Source organism: Miscanthus floridulus, chromosome 16 (assembly GCF_019320115.1).
Source record: "Miscanthus floridulus cultivar M001 chromosome 16, ASM1932011v1, whole genome shotgun sequence".
Classification (NCBI taxonomy): Eukaryota; Viridiplantae; Streptophyta; class Magnoliopsida; order Poales; family Poaceae; genus Miscanthus; species Miscanthus floridulus.
Genome location: NC_089595.1, coordinates 56,244,506 through 56,263,340, shown reverse-complemented (window position 1 = coordinate 56,263,340; position 18,835 = coordinate 56,244,506). Strand labels below are relative to the sequence as shown.

Genomic DNA, 18,835 nt, shown 5'->3' with positions numbered 1-18,835 from the left:
AAGACAAAGAAGCTAAAAGAGAACGATAGCTGCAGATTATGCTGAGATGCAAGTCAAGGATGTTAATACCACCTATTAATTAGGCCCAAGGAGATGGAAGGACACCATATACTAACTTTGGTGCATGGAAGGGTGATTGTGTCGGCAGTTTGTTGCATGTGCCAGACTCGTGCAACTGCCTCATCGTCAGGTTGCGCATCAATAGTCATCAAGTTCTCGGATCCTTGAAGAAGATGGGCCACAACAATTCATCACGCGAGATCCATAGACGTATGCACATCATGAAGTAAATGGTACTAGGAGCTATGTGGTCATGACAGCATCCTCTTCATCTGCGCACTAACTGCCTGCTTATCATGTTCGATTGCTGTTTTCATGTGGGCAAACAAACCGGCAGCACTTAATTCTCTAATTGCCTCCTCTTCTGGTTCGATTTCCATTTTCATCTGGGCAGCAAAACAACCGGCAGCACTTTATTCTCACCGTATAGGATCCAACCAGAGTACAACCACTTCGAGTACATGCTTACAAACGAGGGGGGACAGGGAACACCCTATAAGGCTATAACGCAACTCTAGCACAAACCTCTGCTGCTTCACTTTGCCACATTATTATTTAGGTATTGCATCCCTTGGTGTGCTTGGGGCATTTCTGGAGGTTTTCCCGGATAGGGCTTGGAGACACTCTTGATCACATCGCTTCTCATGCTGACTTCCAGCAACTGCAAGGTTGAAAGAAAGTGTATATTATTATTCTCTGTACTGCCTGTTTATACAGGTAACATCGATAACTTTTTGGCGAGACGTCAATTGGATGAAAACGACAGCAAGATTGAAGTTCGAAGTTGAATCAACCATAGAAAGGGAAAGCATACCAAAACATGAAGTATAATTCCCATAGCCACTACACAGGATATACATGAGGCCGGACATCTTTACCGGTCCAGCTCGTCTGGTATTAAGATCTCATTGTCAGAGTAAACCAGTTTCATTTCATTTCTCCAGATCTGGAAAGGGGAACAGTTTACGAGTCAGATTTCACCAAAGTACTACTACTTGCCAAGACAATAAAGGGAGAACAGAATTTATACCATTTCTCTAAATTGAACCCTGATGTGCGGTACATTCGTTCTGTGAATGTCATTAAGTCCTCTTTTGAAGTAGTTCTTGCCAATCCAGTGAGACTGCCAAAGATCATATGATTATTTGCTGTGTGCTTTGCAGGTAAGGATATTCTCTAATACAGTTCCAGTGTCTAAAGAGAGGGCTTCAATACATGCTGAAGGCCCCATTTCATACCATCACTCTATAACTAAAGTGAAGGTATCAGGCTTGGAACACACATTAAAGTGTTTCGAGAGAAGTAGCAAAAGATCGCTCACCTTTTGAGCATGTGAAAATCCAGATTGATAAACGGAGTTCCTCGCAATTTCACATAAATCACAAGAACTGAGCTTCCACAGCTGAAACAATCAAAATGGACATTAGTCGCTCATCCCTTTTGGCATGGGTAGCACAGTATCTATGCGTAAAGGTGTGTGCTGCATACACATGCACACAAATTTCATGCTGCATGTGTGAAAGGACAATCACAGAAGAGCAAAAAAGCAAGGGAAGTAGGAAGTACCGAAGCAGCAATGCTGTATTCTTCCACCAATGGTTCTTTTGTCACGTGAATTTGCAAAGGGTCATCCGTAGATAATGAGACATTCAGACCTCGTTGGAAGAACGTTGGAAAAGGGTTGCGATGATAGTCAAGAAACAAGGAGTTGTTGCTCAATGGTGACATCGCCAGACCAATCTGACAAAATTGAAAGTAACAGGTTGGAAAGAAAAACATCATCATTCAAAAATCAGAAATTGAAAAGTGCAAAATCTTATGCCATTTACTGGTGTTGCCTCCAGCCACTAAACCCACTAAACATGTGAAATTTTAATAAACATTATAGTCCCCAAAACACATCACCCCTCTATCTGTTAAGTGAAGGCCCATCTGTCCATATGAGTGCCTCTATCTATCTATCTATCTATTTATCTATCTATATATATATATATATATATATATATATATATATATATGTGTGTGTACTGCCACTAATGGGGTGATTACCTCTCGAATCCCCAGGTCACTAACATACCAAAGCTAAGGATTAGGTCAGGGTTAGCCTAGTCTAATCCACCCACAACCCTATTTTTTTTTCTTCCTGGGGGATCTACTCCGTATGTGTGCGCACCAGGTCACGCACATCACAAGACCGTCTGTGCGGCGCCCACCCACCGTCGCCCATCGTGCGCCCACCCGCGAAACCGTCGCCCATCCGCACACCCACCCGCGGAGTCGTCCGTCTTGGCTCGTAGCTCGTTGATACTGTCTGCGTGGGACGCACCGTCTGCTCGTCTCTACTCATCATCACGCGTCCGCTAGGGCCCTCCGTCGCCATCGTCTGCGGCCCCGACTTCATTCGCTGGCCGTCCATCCGCTCGTAGACCAGAGAAGGTGTGGTTGCCTGTCTGTGTGTGAGACTCTGCAGCTTCCTCTGCTCTGGGACTCGTGCTGCTGCTCTGTTCTGAAGGATTGCTGCTGCTGCTTCCTCTGTTCTTGGACTCGTGCTGCTGCTCTGTTCTGAAGGATTGCTATGCTCTGGTCTATTGCTTTTTGCTGTTCCCTGGTATCACAATGCCACAGCCCAATGTGTTGTTTTTCCTATGAAACTTGAGGGCCCTAGTAACTATCGAGAGTGGGCTTTCTCTGTCAAGACCATTTTGAGGGGCCATGGTCTTGTATCTCATTTGATCGCTGATCCTCCAATCGATAAGTCAAAGGATGGTTCTGGTGCTGCTGCAGTCACGGCTTGGACTGATGCTGATGGCCGTGTGATGAGTGCCATTGTCACTAGTATGAAGTCTTCTTTGATGATGAGTCTTGAGAATCACGAATCTGCTAAGGAGACGTGGGACTATTTGAAGGGGCGATATGTTCAGAACAGTGGTGCTCTTCTCCTTACTCTCATGCAAGGACTTCATGAGCTTCAGCAAAATGAGATGTTCATAGAGGAGTACTACACTGCTTTTAATCGTGTCATAGGACCTTTTCTCTCCATGTCCATGGTTCCAAAGTGTGAGCAAGGGTGTTCCGGCTGTTGTGCCAAAAAGATTCAGTTCATTGAGAGATTTCTCATACATCAATTTTATCATGGCTTGATGTCTGATTTTGAGGCTATTCGTAAGCAGCTGCTGAATGCTCCCACTACTCCATCCATTTTGCTGAAGAAACACGTCATAGTTCTCTAAAGCACAAACTCGAGAGCAACATAGGCTTCACATGCTTCATATCCTGCACCACCTTGAGTTTGAAGGGGGGTGTTAAGTGAAGGCCCATCTACTATTGGCCCATATGAGTCTGCCCAGTGCCCACTAATGGAGTGATTATCTCTCGAAATCCCCAAGGTTAGTAACACTATTCATGAATGTGCTACCCAACACGCCAAATGTGTATTTTTCACAAGTTAAATATTCATTTAATATCTGTCGCCAAAAACTAGAAAAAATTTAAATTCATCATAAAACATCACTTATTTTAACTGGAATGCAATATACCAGTACTGGAGAAGTAAAATGCCATCGAATGCATCTCAGAAGAGACCAAAATCATGCTGGGTTATGGAACTTGGTAACATATTACCTGACCAAGATAGTATAAGTACTGAAGCACAGGAGACTTCCTTAGATTGATTCCATGTGATATGTTGTGACAAAGAAGAAATGTCGCAGCCAAGTGATCGATATCTCCAGCCTGTACGAGCATACCCATTAGAGCAAACAGGATCTGTACTTTCAGAGAGGACCTGGAATAGATTTTACCTCTCCAGCATGTGGACGGAATTTGATAGTGGTCATCCCCTTTGACTCAGGCAGCTGAAAATTGAACAGAACCATTACCTCTCTGAGAAATATGGAGAAAATTGAGGAAGGGGAGGAGGATATGATCACCGTGTTTAGGGTGAATAAGTTAGCATAGCAGTAGTATGCATAATATGAAAATGCAGGGTTGAACACATTGGTCCACTGTTCAGGTGTAGGCATGTGGTGCTTTGTTGGACGCCTTTCTGGTTTACTTTCATCATCAACCAGGTCTAGCCCTACAACCTGCAAGGCCCAGAAAGAGTCAACTGAAGTTGCAATATCACGTACCTGAGATAAATGCATGTGAGCATATTTATCAATTATCATTACTGAAAAGACTAATGCTGAAATTTAGCATTAGTTTACCATGTCACACACTCGTGGTCTGGCATGTGAGACACACACACACTGGCATGTGAAACATCTGGGTGCTCACGATCCAAAAAGGAGGGCAAATAAATGGACTGTTCTTGAAGCCCTCATGGACTAGAAGTGGATCTCGTATGTCCAAGGTGCACTTTCAGTGGATGTCATTGTTGAATTCCTTGAGTTATGGGATATTATATCTGAGGTGGTACAGCCAGGGGTGGAAGACTCTCATATTTGGAGATTTTCTTTGTGTGGACAGTACACAGCAAAGTCAGCATATGACAGATTTTTCCAGGGGGCAATAAGATTTGAACCATATGAGAGGATTTGGAAAACTAATGCCGCTTCTTTTGTGGCTAGTCACACATAATAGGTGTTGGGACAGCTGATAGACTAGCACGGCGTGGTCTTGATCATCCAACTCGGTGTCTTCATTGTGATCAAGATTCAGAAACTATCAACCATCTTCTTGTAGACTATGTGTTTGCACAAGATTTTTGGTACAGCCTGCTGCAAAAGATTGGTATGCAAAGTCTCTTGCCCCAGCAGGGCCAAAGGGCCTCTATTCCAACTGGTTAGAGCGTCCCAGCGGCACTCCTCAGGTCCTGGGTTCGACTCCCCGTGGGAGCGAATTTCAGGCTGGTGTTAAAAAAAATCCCCTTGTCTGTCCCACACCAAAGCACAGGTCTAAGGACCGGCCCGTTCTCACAGGGGTGACAGTGCCGCTGTGTAAGGGTGAGGCAGGGGTTGGGGGGTTTTCTGGACCTGCGTGAGAAGGTCTTCTTCTTAATGCAATGCCTAGGGGTGGTCATACCCTCGCAGGTCCAGTTGTTTCTTGCCCCAGCAGGAAGAGGCGTCTTTCGAGCGCTGGTGGGCTAGAACAAACGAGGCTCTGGATGGTTTGGCAAGAAAAGGCTTGAACTCTATCATCATCTTGGGAGCATGGACACTTTGGAACCATAGGAATCGTTGTGTGTTTGATGGAGCTTCACCTAATCTAGCTAGGGCTTTGACTCTTTTTTTAGCATTAAATACAGCAGGGGAGGCCCCACTGTAGTGGGCTTTGACTCTTGCCTTAGAGGACATGAGTTTGTGGGGTATTGTAGGTGTCAGGGGTATTTCTTACCTAGCTGGCCTGCTACCTATGTGAGACAAAGTCGAGGCCCTTTGTGAGCGTGTATTCTTAGTTGCTTTGGTGTGAGTTTTGGGGTGTTTGTAAGGGGGCTTTGACTCTTGCCTTAGAGGACATGAGTTTGTGGGGTATTGCAGGTGTCAGGGGTATTTCTTACCTAGCTGGCCTACTACCTATGTGAGACAAAGTCGAGGTCCTCTTTTTTATAGCACAGGCGAGCGTGTATTCTTAGTTGCTTTGGTGTGAGTTTTGGGGTGTTTGTAAGGGTTCTTTCCCTTTTTTTTAATATAATGATACATAGCTCCCATGCGTGTTCGAGAAGAAAAAACACTGGCATGTGAGATGCACACAACAGCAAGTAAATGGTTGATGTGTGAAATGTTGATGCATGACACAAGGCAGAACTACAGTCGATATGCATATTCTTTATAACCAATGATTTCTCAACCTGCTTCAGGAAGACATGGAGCTGCGGGGTGTGAAGCTGGATCAATAGTAACCTCAAAAAGAGGAACGAAAATGTTGTCAAGAAGATTTTGGAATGACGTAACAATACCCATTCCCTTGTACACATTATATAAGCGTGGAATCTGCAAAAGAGTGTCCACAATATATATCAGAAAAGAATCGTTTTTGCATCAAATATTTCACTGGGGCAAAAAGGGTAATATTTCCATGGTTAAGAACTACTGAACTACATCTTAGGCTAAGTACTCATCTTGGCATTCTGCAAGCTAGACTGTTGTCAAGAGTACTTTTGTCCAGTATTCCAACAGATTATTGACTAAAGAAACAGTGACTACAAACTATTTTTTTTCCTTGAACACGGAGCGCCACGTATCACTATATTAAAGAAGACAAAGGAGAAAGAGGCCCAGGTACAACACACCCACCCACACAATGTTTAGGGTTCCATGAGCGCCCATGATGAATAGATAAAAGACGACTGCAAAAACTACTTGCTAGACATATGTATTATAGCCGTGTATGCTATTGGGCCAGGGCCATGTGTCCATATTTTAGCCGGCCAGCCATTGGCGAGGCAATTGTATCCGGTCCTATTTCTATAAACCGATCAATCCCCTCCCTCTATATATATATTATATATATATATATATATATATATATATATATATATATATATATATATATATATATATATATATATATATATATATATATAGAACTACTATCCTGTAGCTGGCTACAGAATAATTTATTCTGTAGCCACTTTGAGTTACGATAATTACTATGTTAATTTACGAGATTATAGTAACTCCTTACTAAGTGGTTTAATATAATGTTATGGTAAATATCCCTATGTGTTATAGTAACCCAACTATCGTAAATATATATTGACATTACGGTAAATTAGTATATAAAATTATAGTAAATAGAGGTGGCTACAGAATAACTTATTTTGTAGCCGACTACTGAATAGCCTCTCCCTATATATATATATATATATATATATATATATATATATATATATATATATATATATATATATATCCAATCTAATCAATCCAATATTCATTGCTCCAATCTAATCAATCCAATATTTCACGCAATATTCATTGCTTTCAGGGTAGCAGAAGACTAAGTTTCTCTCCTGATCTACTACCGCTGCTCCCGCGCGACCATCCTCTGGTCAGCGCCTCCCCCCACGCACGCCTCTCCCGAGTCGTGCCCCCTCCCTCTCTTGCCCAATGCCTGGGACTCCCCCTGGCTCGCCATCTGGTGCCACGGCTGCTGCCGCCGCCAAGGCCAAGACGGTGGCCGACTCCGGCGTTGAGGAAGCTGCGGATGACTCCCTCAAGCTCCTGGCCCTCCAGGAGCAACAGGCCCACGACGCCAAGGAGCGTGCAGCTGCTGCTTCCCCTCCAGACGGCTCCTCTTCGTCTACTCCTGAGCCGTCCCTGCGATCTGTTCACGACGCCATGCTGCTCCACGAGGCTGCCGCCGTTCTGAACCTCCACGGGCTGTCGCTGGTGCGAGGCCTTCCTCTTGACTGTGGGCAAGTTCTCACTGGAAGGCCACGTCCTCACCGACGATCTTGCTCCCGATCACCCTGATTGGGCCTGCATGGACTGCGTGGTTTGCTCCTGTATCCTCAGCACCATCTCCATTTCTCCAACGACCTCGTCGAGACCGTCATAGAGCGTGGCGCCACTGCTCGTGCCACCTGGCTCGCCATTGAAACTCAGTTCCTTGGGAACCAGGAGACTCGGGCCCTTTACCTCGACGCCCAGTTCCGCAACTTTGTTCAAGGAGACCTCTCCATCACCGAGTACAGCCAGCACAGCACTTGAAGACCATGGCCAATGCTCTCATTGACCTAGGGAGTTCGTCTCAGACCATACTCTCGTCCTCAACATCCTTCGTGGCCTCAACGACAAGTACTCCTCTGTCAGGCTGCATCTCAGACGTGGCCGCCCTTCCCCACCTTCCTGGAGGTCCGCTCCGACTTGCTCATGGAGGAGCTCACCCACTCCAACAAGTCTGCAGGGCCGGCCACGGCTTTTGTGATTTCCTCCAGGACAGGCCCTCTGCCGCCTCCTTCCCCGGCACCTGGAGCTCCTCGCCAGTGACGGATCCAGGATAAATGTCAGGGGGTTTTTTCAACCTCCAGACAGCTTCCGTCTCTTCTCAAGGTGCATCCCTACCAAAAATTCCTAGGGGTGTGTGGGGGGGGGGGGGTGGAGGGGGTCCATGGGTCCGGCGGCCGTAGGGGGGGCTACGGCCCATCTGTCCCACCGCTGGATCCGTCCTGCTCCTCGCCCTCCGCCGTCACATTCATTGCTTTCACTACTGTTTATTCCCTAGAATCAAGGGCAGTCTAGAGGGAAATCCCTCGAGCCCTGGACAACAACGAACTGCACTTCCCCACTGCTCAGCAAGGCCGATGCCAAGCTAGGAGTCACCCATCAAAAACACAATGTTTTCGATGTTTAAATTACATAACTTTGGTGGAACAAAAACCAGCAGTAGCTCTATAGCTAAAGAAATAGCAGATACAATTACAAGACAAGGCTTTACTACAGACTACCAGTAGACAAGGAAGAGGTGAACAAAGCAGTCAGGAATCAGGAGCCACAGAACTATCCAACATAGAATATTAGCAATTAGTTCAACTAAGTGCCAGGAAATTATAAACACTGCCACAGCTAACTAGTCCAATAGAAGTAAATAAAGGATACCTGAACCAGCCAGACAACATTTTCATTGTGCAATTCATTGTTCACTATCCAACTCGCAAGTTGGTCCCATTCACTTTGTTTCCTTCCGTAGATTGAAATCCTATATTCTGCCAGCTGAAATAGCATATTAGGGCATAAAGTTACAAGATATCAAATAAGAAGTGCCTCTGAATTAAAAACAAAAAAAAAAAGTTATCCAGCTGACAGTTTACCTGATATTTGCTAGCAGAAAGGTCAGAGAAAACTTGCTTTGTCAACTCGGCAAGAAAACGGCCTAGTTTAAATCAAATGCAATGTGAGTATTTCAAAATATTAAATATTGGTTAGAACTGAATAGCTGATATAATGATTAATCACGGTTCATGATCGCACTACGCTAGATTTACACATCACTGCTGGCATCATCACTGCCGGATTTGTGAGAACCGGCAGTGATGTACCTTCACTGCCTGTTATGAGCTTAAAAATAAAAAAATAATTGGGGCTGGGCTAAAACCGACAGTGAAGGACCACATTACTGCCGGTTTGTAGCTTGAACCAGTAGTATTTTGGTGGCCACTCATCACTGCCGGTTTAAGCCAGGAGCCGACAATGATTGTGCTTTATCACTGTCGGTTCTAGCCAAGAACCGACAGTGATAAACCTACAACACAAAAAGGCTGCAGCCGTCCTCTTCTTCCTCCTCTCTTCCATCCCGAGAACAGAGGTGCGTGTTTGGACCCTTCCCTCCATTGTTGCGGCTGCTCTTCACCATGAAGCTAGTGCTTGGATTTTGAAGAATGGCTTGATCTTTTTGCTTTAAGGTTAGTAACAAACATCCACTCCTTTGATTTTGTTGTTTAATTAGCTTCGTTTTGATGGCTACATTGCTTGATTCTCATTCTAGTCCTTTCTCCATTCTAGAGAGAACTTTTCCAATTGGACATTTGTGCAAGGCTCAAATTGTGGTGAATCCATCATACAAAAGGTTGGTGTCTATGAACATATTTAAATTCTTAGCTAATTATTTCATGGTGGTCAATATCATCATTGTTAGTATGTGATGCTATAATTAGTTCTTAGAAGTAGAGTAGAATAATTGTTCTTCAATATTGTGCAATAATTATTTTTTACTATGATTTTCAATATACAGGGCCGGGGCTACCAATTTCAATTTTTCAATAATTAATGTACAATAATGTTTTCCAAAAATGGTACTTTCGAGCTATAATTGTTGTTCATGAAGCTCAATTTCTTATTAATTCTTTATAATTACTGTCTCAGTATTTTTTGTGTAGAGATGGATCGAGAGTGGATGCATCTGTCCCAAATGGACAAGCGGTACATGCATGGCGTCAGCCAGTTTATCACCGATGCCAAAGCCCATGCTGAAAATGGGAACCCTGTATTCTGCCAATGCAAAGATTGCAAGAATCATAGGAACTTTCATCAAATTGAGTCTATACGATCGCACTTGATTACCAGGGGGTCATGCCAAACTATACGATATGGACTATGCATGGCGAGGTTGATGTGAATGTTCTGCAGGAAAACGATGATGATGTGGACATGACTGACGTAGCCATCCACGATGCTGATGAGGAACCCGGTGTCAACACAGAACCTATGGCCACAGTTAATAATGTGTTTAGGAACACGCTAGCTGACGACACCAAGGATAACGATGTCATTTCTTAGCTGCTACGTAATGTAGAGACTGGATGTCTTAATGAAAGACAGCTGAGAAAGCTAGAGAAAATAAGACAAGATGGCAAAACACCATTATATAGGAATTGTCCAATGAGCAAACTAGAAGCCAACATCATGCTGTTAAAGTTCAAATCGACAAACGGATTGAGCGATAAAGGCTTCGATCAGTTGTTAGGTATAATAAGAAAAATGCTCCCAGAAAAAAACAAGTTGCCAGAAAAGACATACTTGGCCAAGCAAATGATCTGCCCCATCGGCCTCGAAGTTGAAAAAATCCACACGTGTTCCAATGATTGCATATTGTACCGTGGAGAAAAATACAAAGACTTGGACAAGTGCCCTAAGTGTGAAGCTCCACGGTACAAGGAAGGGCCATTAGATGAGGGTACCAAGACCAGAGGAGGTCCCGTAAAGGTCGTTTGGTATTTCCCTATAGCTCCCCGGGTGCATAGGCTGTTTGCATGTGCAAAGTCAGCCAAGCTGTTGTGCTGGCATGGCGAAGAGCGTAAGAAAGATACAATGATGAGGCACCCCGTTGATAGGCATGACTGGAGGACTATCAATACTATATTCTATAAGGACATTAGTGGAGAGGTAAGGCACCTTTGGTTTGCTTTGAGCACAGATGGGATGAATCCTTTCGACCAGGTTAGAAGCAATCATAGCACCTGGCCAGTGATGCTCTGTATATACAACATTCCACCTTGGGTCTGTATGAAGTGGTCGTACATCCAGATGCCACTACTGATCCAAGGGCTAAGACAGCCTAGGAATGACGTCAATGTGTTTCTAGAACCAGTGATCGATGAACTAGTGAAGATGTTTGAAAAGGGTGTGCCAGATGTTTAGGACGAGTACAAAAAGGAACATGTCATGATCAAGGAAGTACTTATCGCTACAATCACCGACCTGCCAGGTCGAGGTTCGTTGTTCAGAGAGAAGACAAAAGGCTATATTAGATGTGTCGAGTGCTTGGACGACACCAATACGGTAAATCTACCAAATAACTCAAAATAATTTATATAGGACACCGTAGTTTCCTACCTAAGGATCACCCTTACCGCAGGAACAGAAAAGATTTCAACGGTGCTATTGAGAAATGCTTAGCTCCAAAATATTGAGACAGCCTGTGATACTTCGAGAACTCAACAAACTGGAGGTTGTCCTCGGAAAGGGGGACAATGCAGTAGCAGCGCCTGATGGGAGCGTTTGGAAGAAAAAATCGGTTTTTTGGAAACTACCTTATTGGTCATTTCTGAGTGTATGCCACTGTCTTGATCCTATGCACATCACTAAAAACGTATGCGCTAACACTCTTAACACCTTGATGGACACCGGGGGAACATCGAAGGATTCACTAGCCACACGCCTGAACATGCAACACTTGGAAATTAGGAAGGAGCTACATCCCGTGGAGCTAGAGAATAGCCAGTTCGAACTTCTAGTTGCGTCATGGATATTGAAGAAGGAAGAAAAGTGTGCACTTATTTCTTTCTTCAATGAACTCAAAGTCCCGATGGGCTACTGTGCGAACCCAAAGAGGCTAGTGAACATGAGAGAACTCAAGTTCAACTAAGGCCCTATGAAGGCCCATGACTGTCATGTCATTATGACTTAGCTTCTCCCTATTGCCCTGCGTGGTATCCTCCCCCCAAAGGTCCGCGCCCCAATCATAAAGCTTTGCTCGTTCTTCAACGTGATCTCAAAAAAGGTCATTGATGTGTCCACGCTAGAGCAGCTGCAGCGGGACATAGCCGAAACTCTCGTTAGGCTTGAGATGCATTTCTCGTCGACTTACTTTGATATCTCATTGCATCTGCTCATTCATCTTGTTGACCAAATTAGAGCCCTTGGCCCAATATACCTGCATCAGATGTTTCCTTTCGAAAGATTGATGAAAGTTTTTAGGAGGTATGTTAGAAACAGATTCAGGCTAGAAGGGGCATGGTTGAAGGATGGTCAACGGAGGAGGCCATTGAGTTCTGCACATATTATCTAGACATCAAAAGGGTCGGAGTTCCAAAATCTCGTTATGAGGGAAGACTACATGGCAAAGGAACAATCGGAGAGAAATCTGTTACAGTAGATGACCCTATTTCTTTCAGACAGGCATAGTTCGCTGTTCTCCAGCAAGCCGAGGGTGTGATGCCATACATTGATGAGCACAGGCAATCGCTGCAAACTCTGTATCCAAGCAGATCATAGGCTTGGCTAGATAAAAAACATAAGGACGAATTTGTTAGCTGGTTGCGACGTCACTTGCTTGGAATAAAGTTGGGTAATCAACTGGATGCCTTAACCAAGGGGCCTTCGAGTACATATCTTAAGTACCAAGGGTATGAGATCAATGGATTCATATTTTACACAAAAAAGCAAGATGGAAAGAGCACATACCAAAATTGTGGTGTTCGTTTTGATGCTCACGACAAGAACGACAACGTGTGGGCGACATACTATGGTTTCATAGAGAAGATATGGGAGCTAGCCTATGGTCCGTTGAAGGAAGCTCTTTTTCACTGCCAGTGGGTTTGGCTCGAGGAAATCAACACTGACAGCGAAGGGTTCACTACCGTTGATCTCACTAAGACCGCATACAGAGACGACCCCTTCGTCCTTGCAAGAGATGTTATACAAGTCTTCTATGCAAGGGACAACAAGACAAAAGGAAGGCTAAAAGTAGTCCTAGAAGAGAAAAGAAAGATTGTCGGTATCGATGGAGTGATGGATGAAGAAGACTACAGGGGCTATTAGAAAATGCATCTATTCGGGGCGAACGTACCCCTACCTATCCTTCAAGATGGTGACGAACCTGCTTACGTACGAATTGATCACAATAAGGCCCTCATTGTTGATGCAACTAAAGATAGTTAGATTATTATTAACTATGTAATCATTATGCAGACGTTGTATTAGTAATTCACACTGAATATTTAATTTATATTTTGTGCGCATCTTTACAATTTAATTATTGACTATGTAATCAAATATTAAGATGATATTCACAAACACTATTATTTAATAATTATAGACTATTAATTAATTATCATAAAATTAAATAATCAAAACACAATTTTTTGTGTTATTTTAGAATATAAACTAACTGCATTATTTTTATTAATAAATAAATAAAGAAAAGTAAACTAACCGAACTCCCTATCCTAGCTCAACGGTTAAGGCTGCGCACTCTGTACTCTGAGACCCTCGCTCGAATCCCAGGCGGACAAAACTTTTTTGATTTTGCATTTATTATTTAGTAGTGCATTACGATGGGATAAAAGAAAAAAAATAAAACCATTCTAAACGAACTCCCTATCCTAACTCAGCGGTTAAGGCTGTACACTCTCGATCCCATGACCCGCGCTCGAATCTCAGGCGAACCAAACTTTTTATATTTTTTACAAAAAGGCTGCGATGGTAGGCTCCAAACCGACATTGTTTTTTTTATATTTTTTTACTAAAATATGGCGGCAGGGCCCTTCGTTGCCAGTTTTGGTTTTAAAACCGATAGTGATAGCTTCTATCACAGTCGGTTTTAAAATCGACAGTGATAGCTTCTATCACTATCGGTTTTTAAACTAAAATCAACGGTGATGTGTAGATGCTCCTCACATGCCAATAGTGCTCCCATGACCACAACAATTGGAATACTGCTCCCACCTACTCCAACAACTTTAGTTCAGAAATAAAAATATACCACGACTGCTAGCCCCTATAAAATGGCCCTCGGCCAGGAGCTAGCCTCTCCATGCATGTTGGTTTCAGCCAGGCCTTATCAGTCATGATACAATATTTTCCTCTCACAACAAACCACAGATATCGTTATGCATCGTAGTCCACAAAAATGGTGCACACATGTAAGGTCTTTGTTATCGTATATGTAACTTATTTCTAATTTTTTGTAATTTTTGATGTATTTCATTACTATCTAGATAAATATATCGTTCTTGTTAAAACTTTCGCACTGTAGTATTTAAATAAATATATCCTTTACATATATGCACCTTCACTGTCGGTTCTATTTAGAAATCGATAGTGATAGCCACCTTCACTGTCGGTTCTATTTAAAAACCGACAGTGATGCCCATGTCCCCCTATATAAAACAAACTACCGGCCACATATATCGATCCCACCCACCCACGAACTCTCTCAGTCTCATTTCTCACGTTTCACTCTCACTTCTCAAAACATCCACTCTCTCTCTATGTGATTTGGTCATGGCTCCTGCATTTTTCAATGGTATTGATATGTTGTCTTCTGCAATATTCTATCTATATTCATTTGATCTATATTTATATTCATATTTCTTTGCATTCTACATTTATATATATTCTTATTCCTTGCATTCGATCTATATTTAATTATGTTGCCACATTTTACTTGGAAGAATTTTTTTTGTGCATATATTTTATGTTCATATTTTTTTTGCATTTTATCGATCAGGTGGTATGAACAACGGACCTCCCCCACCACAAGAACCAGGTTTCCACCCTGGCAATGAGCCATTCACTCCTAATATGGCCATTCCACGGTTCCCTGTTCCAGCTATTGTATGAAATATTTTCCAACATCTTTTGTTTTTTAATGCTAATAAATAAGTGTAATTAGTTTAATATCATTGTTGCATGCATATATGTCACAGACTATATCCCTAATAGATTGGCTACGAACAGCACTTAGCTAGTTCTTTATCTTAGACATCGTCGAGAACACGGCATCTAATGCAAGTGGTCGGCTATGGACATGTGAACTCAGTTTTTTCATCCCTATGAGGGGTTCAAATCATCGGAACCATATTCATGGGACGGGAATACAGAGCCCGAACTTGATAAGCGCCCAATTAAGTACCGTGCGCATCTGTTTAGAGGCACTTCGACGTATTTGCTATGATGTGCTTGATTTCTCGCACTTCAAGGCACTTGCTTTGAATGCTGGTGATATCCCCGTCACGCAAGCAAGCGAATGGTTTGCAAGCTACAACCATGCGGATGTGGTAAAATGATCACTTATACCTGAGTCGTGGTTATTTGTTGTTTATTATTGTAATAACATTCTCTAATTTTTTTTCTCCGCATGCAGATTGCACTACAGGACCTTACCTATGCTATATGTGGCTTGTGGGCCATTCTAGACCAAGCTACGTGTCAACTCGGGTACGATTGGGACTTATGTAATGAAAACCTTGGCCAACTCACTATAGAAGGATGCCAGTACTGTATAAGGATTACTAACAGGGGCAGTGGTCGTACCATGCCTATACACATAGGTTATTAAGGTTTCTGTGGTTCATATGCATTCCGGTGTTGTAGTGGTCTCAAACTTTTTCTTAGGCTTGCACGTGCCACGTGTGAAGGAAACACCAAGTTTTGGATTTTTTAGAGATGGTTTGCTACTTTCTGAGGTTTAATTGAATTTCCGCGCGACGAGACCGTTTAATTATAGGTTGAACTGAGTCTACCCATGAAAAGATCCAGAATGGTGCTAAACTTTTACACAAGATCTAATGTGCCCTAGGGATAAGAATTTTGTGGAGGTGGATGAAAAAATCTATTGGGTCCAAGATGAAATTAACCCTCTTTTGTCTCATTCAGCACACAGAAAAATATAATTAATAAAAAGTGATTAGAAAAACCTAAGATCCTGTGTGGGATCTTAATTTAGGTGTACAAGCTTGCCAAAAAAATTTCAAGCCATTTTGACATAGGTGGACTATACATGCTTCACAGAGTTACATGTGCTCTTTCATCTAACCATGACTATACACATAGGTTATCAAGGTTTCAGTGGTTCATATGCATTCCGGTGTTGTATTGGTCTCAAATTTTTTCTTAGGCTTGCACGTGCCACGTGTGAAGGAAACACAAAGTTTTGGATTTTTCGGAGATGGTTTGGTACTTTCTGAGGTTTAATTGAATTTACGTGCGACCAGACCGTTTAATTATAGGTTGAGCTGAGTCTACCCACGAAAAGATCCAGAATGGTGCCAAACTTTTACACAGGATCTAATGTGCCCTTGGAATAAGAATTTTGTGGAGGTGGATGAAAAAATCTATTGGGTCCAAGATAAAATTCACCCTCTTTTGTCTCATTCAGCACACAGAAAAATATAATTAATAAAAAATGATTAGAAAAACCTAAGATCATATGTGGGATCTTAATTTGGGTGTACAAGCTTGCCAAAAAAAATTAAGCTATTTCAACATAGGCGGAGTATACATGCTTCACAGAGGTACATGTGCCCTTTCATCGAACCATGACTATACACATAGGTTATCAAGGTTTCTGTGGTTCATATGTATTCCGGTGTTGTATTGGTCTCAAACTTTTTCTTAGGCTTGCACGTGCCACGTGTGAAGGCAACACCAAGTTTTGGATTTTTCGAAGATGGTTTGCTACTTTCTGAAGTTTAATTGAATTTCCACGCGACGAGACCGTTTAATTATAGGTTGAACTGAGTCTACCCACGAAAAGATCCAGAATGGTGCTAAACTTTTACATGGGATCTAATGTGCCCTAGGGATAAGAATTTTGTGGAGGTGGATGAAATAATCTATTGCGTCCAAGATAAAATTCACCCTCTTTTGTCTCATTCGGCACACAAAAAATATAATTAATAAAAAAATGATTAGAAAAACCTAAGATCCTATGTATGATCTTAATTTGGGTGTACAAGCTTGCCAAAAAAAATTCAAGCCATTTCGACATAGGAATACATATGCTTCTATTTATTCAGTATATAAAAGAATTTTTAATATATATAAACATCACTATCGATTTAAAAAAACCGGCAGTGATGAGAAAAAGCCGATAGTGATGATTGTTATCACTGTCGGTTTATTTTAAAAACCAGCAGTGATATATAAAAAATTAAAAAATAATTGTGCCAGCCCTCAGGTTTGAGCTCGGGTCTCGGGCTACAGAGTTCATACACTTAACCGTTGCGCTAGTATAGGATCTGTGCCAAGGTTTATTTATTTTATCTTTTTGACCTTTAGACCGCTTAATAAATTATAAATTTAAACCAAAAAAATTGGGTCGCCCGGGATTCAAACACGGGTACCGGGGCTAAGTTGCGGGGTCTTAACCGTTGAGCCAGTAGGAGGTATTCAAAAGAAGTGGAAAAGATAAGTTACTTATTCTGTAATCCCTACACGAAAATCATTGCCGGTTTAAAGAATGGCCAGGCAGTGATGTACCCCTATCACTGTCATTTCCTACTTACAACACAGTTTTCGTGACAGATGACAGACATGCTACAACACGGTATTATCTAGAAGAGCAACAGTCCTGTTGGCCCCCTCGATCTCCGGTACGTAGCATATCATATACTACGGTCTTCGTGACATGCTGTAACCGCTACACGGAAATCACCGACAGTGATGTACCACCATCACTGTTAGTTCCTACTTACAACCGGTAGTGATGTACCACCATCACTGCCGGTTTCTAATTAGAACTGGCAGTGATGAGGTCTGGTATAAAAGGCCATCGCGGGTTGAAATCAACCCTACGCTCCTCTTCTTCGACGCCGACGCCCGTGCACCACCCCACGCCGGAGCACCCATCCACCGCCCCCCCGCGCCGCTGTTCCCAGCCTCGCGCTCCTCTTCTTCGACGTCGAGGCCTGTGCACCGCCCCATGCCGGAGCAACTATCCACCACCCCCTGCGCCACCGTTCCCATCCCCGCACTCCTCTTCTTCGGCGCCGATGCCTGTACACCACCCCATGCCGGAGCACTCCCCACGTCGTCCACCGCCCGATGCTGGAGCACCGCCGAGGCCTTCAGGAGCGTGCGCGGACAGCTGCTTTCTGACCCCCACGGTGAGTGCGTGGCTCACCGCCTGCTAAGTGTTAGATGAAATGCCCCACGGTTGTTGTCTTCCCAATAGCAGCCGATTCCTATTCGATTGAGTTACATGCTGTTACTCCTTGGTTTAGCTATCCTTATATGTACATGCTGTTACATAAACCAGTTAGTTTTTCTCTGAAGAGATTATGCTACCTACTGATTTGTTGAGGACCTAGTAATCATGGCCCTAAACTGTTTAAGAACCATTGGTGTTATTTGCATGTTGTTGCAACAAGTTATTCCCTCGAGTCACAGCTAAATGAAACATGGATCATCAACACCTCTTGACATAGTTAGATTGAATATGTGACAATGATATGAGCATATCTGTCTTGAATAGTAGTTGCATAATGTTATGATATCTCTGTATTTTGTAATTATTGCAAGCAATGAAAACTAGCAGTCAAAGGTACACGTTAATGCCTGTGGATGTCTTATTTGTGATGGTAGGGAGTGTTCTATTTGTGTAAGAGTTAGATAAGAATTTCTGCTCTTGCTTAAATAGATTTAGTTTGGAATGTCAAGGATAAAGAACATTAAATAGATTTAGTTTGGTCATATAACTTGAATAATAACTCTTGTTCAGTGAGTTACCATTACCACTTACCACATGCCTAATTTATTTAAATGTATAGGCAACCATGGCATGGTATGTAGTGCATGTTGGTCACATGCCTAGGATTTATCAAACCTAG

The 18,835-nt window shown here is 42.8% G+C and overlaps 1 pseudogene; it reads right to left on the bottom strand.

Annotated features, from left to right (window-relative positions):
• Positions 1-335: 335 nt before the first annotated feature.
• Positions 336-17,972, bottom strand: LOC136510707 (probable AMP deaminase; annotated as a pseudogene).
• Between the last annotated feature and the right edge of the window lie 863 nt (positions 17,973-18,835).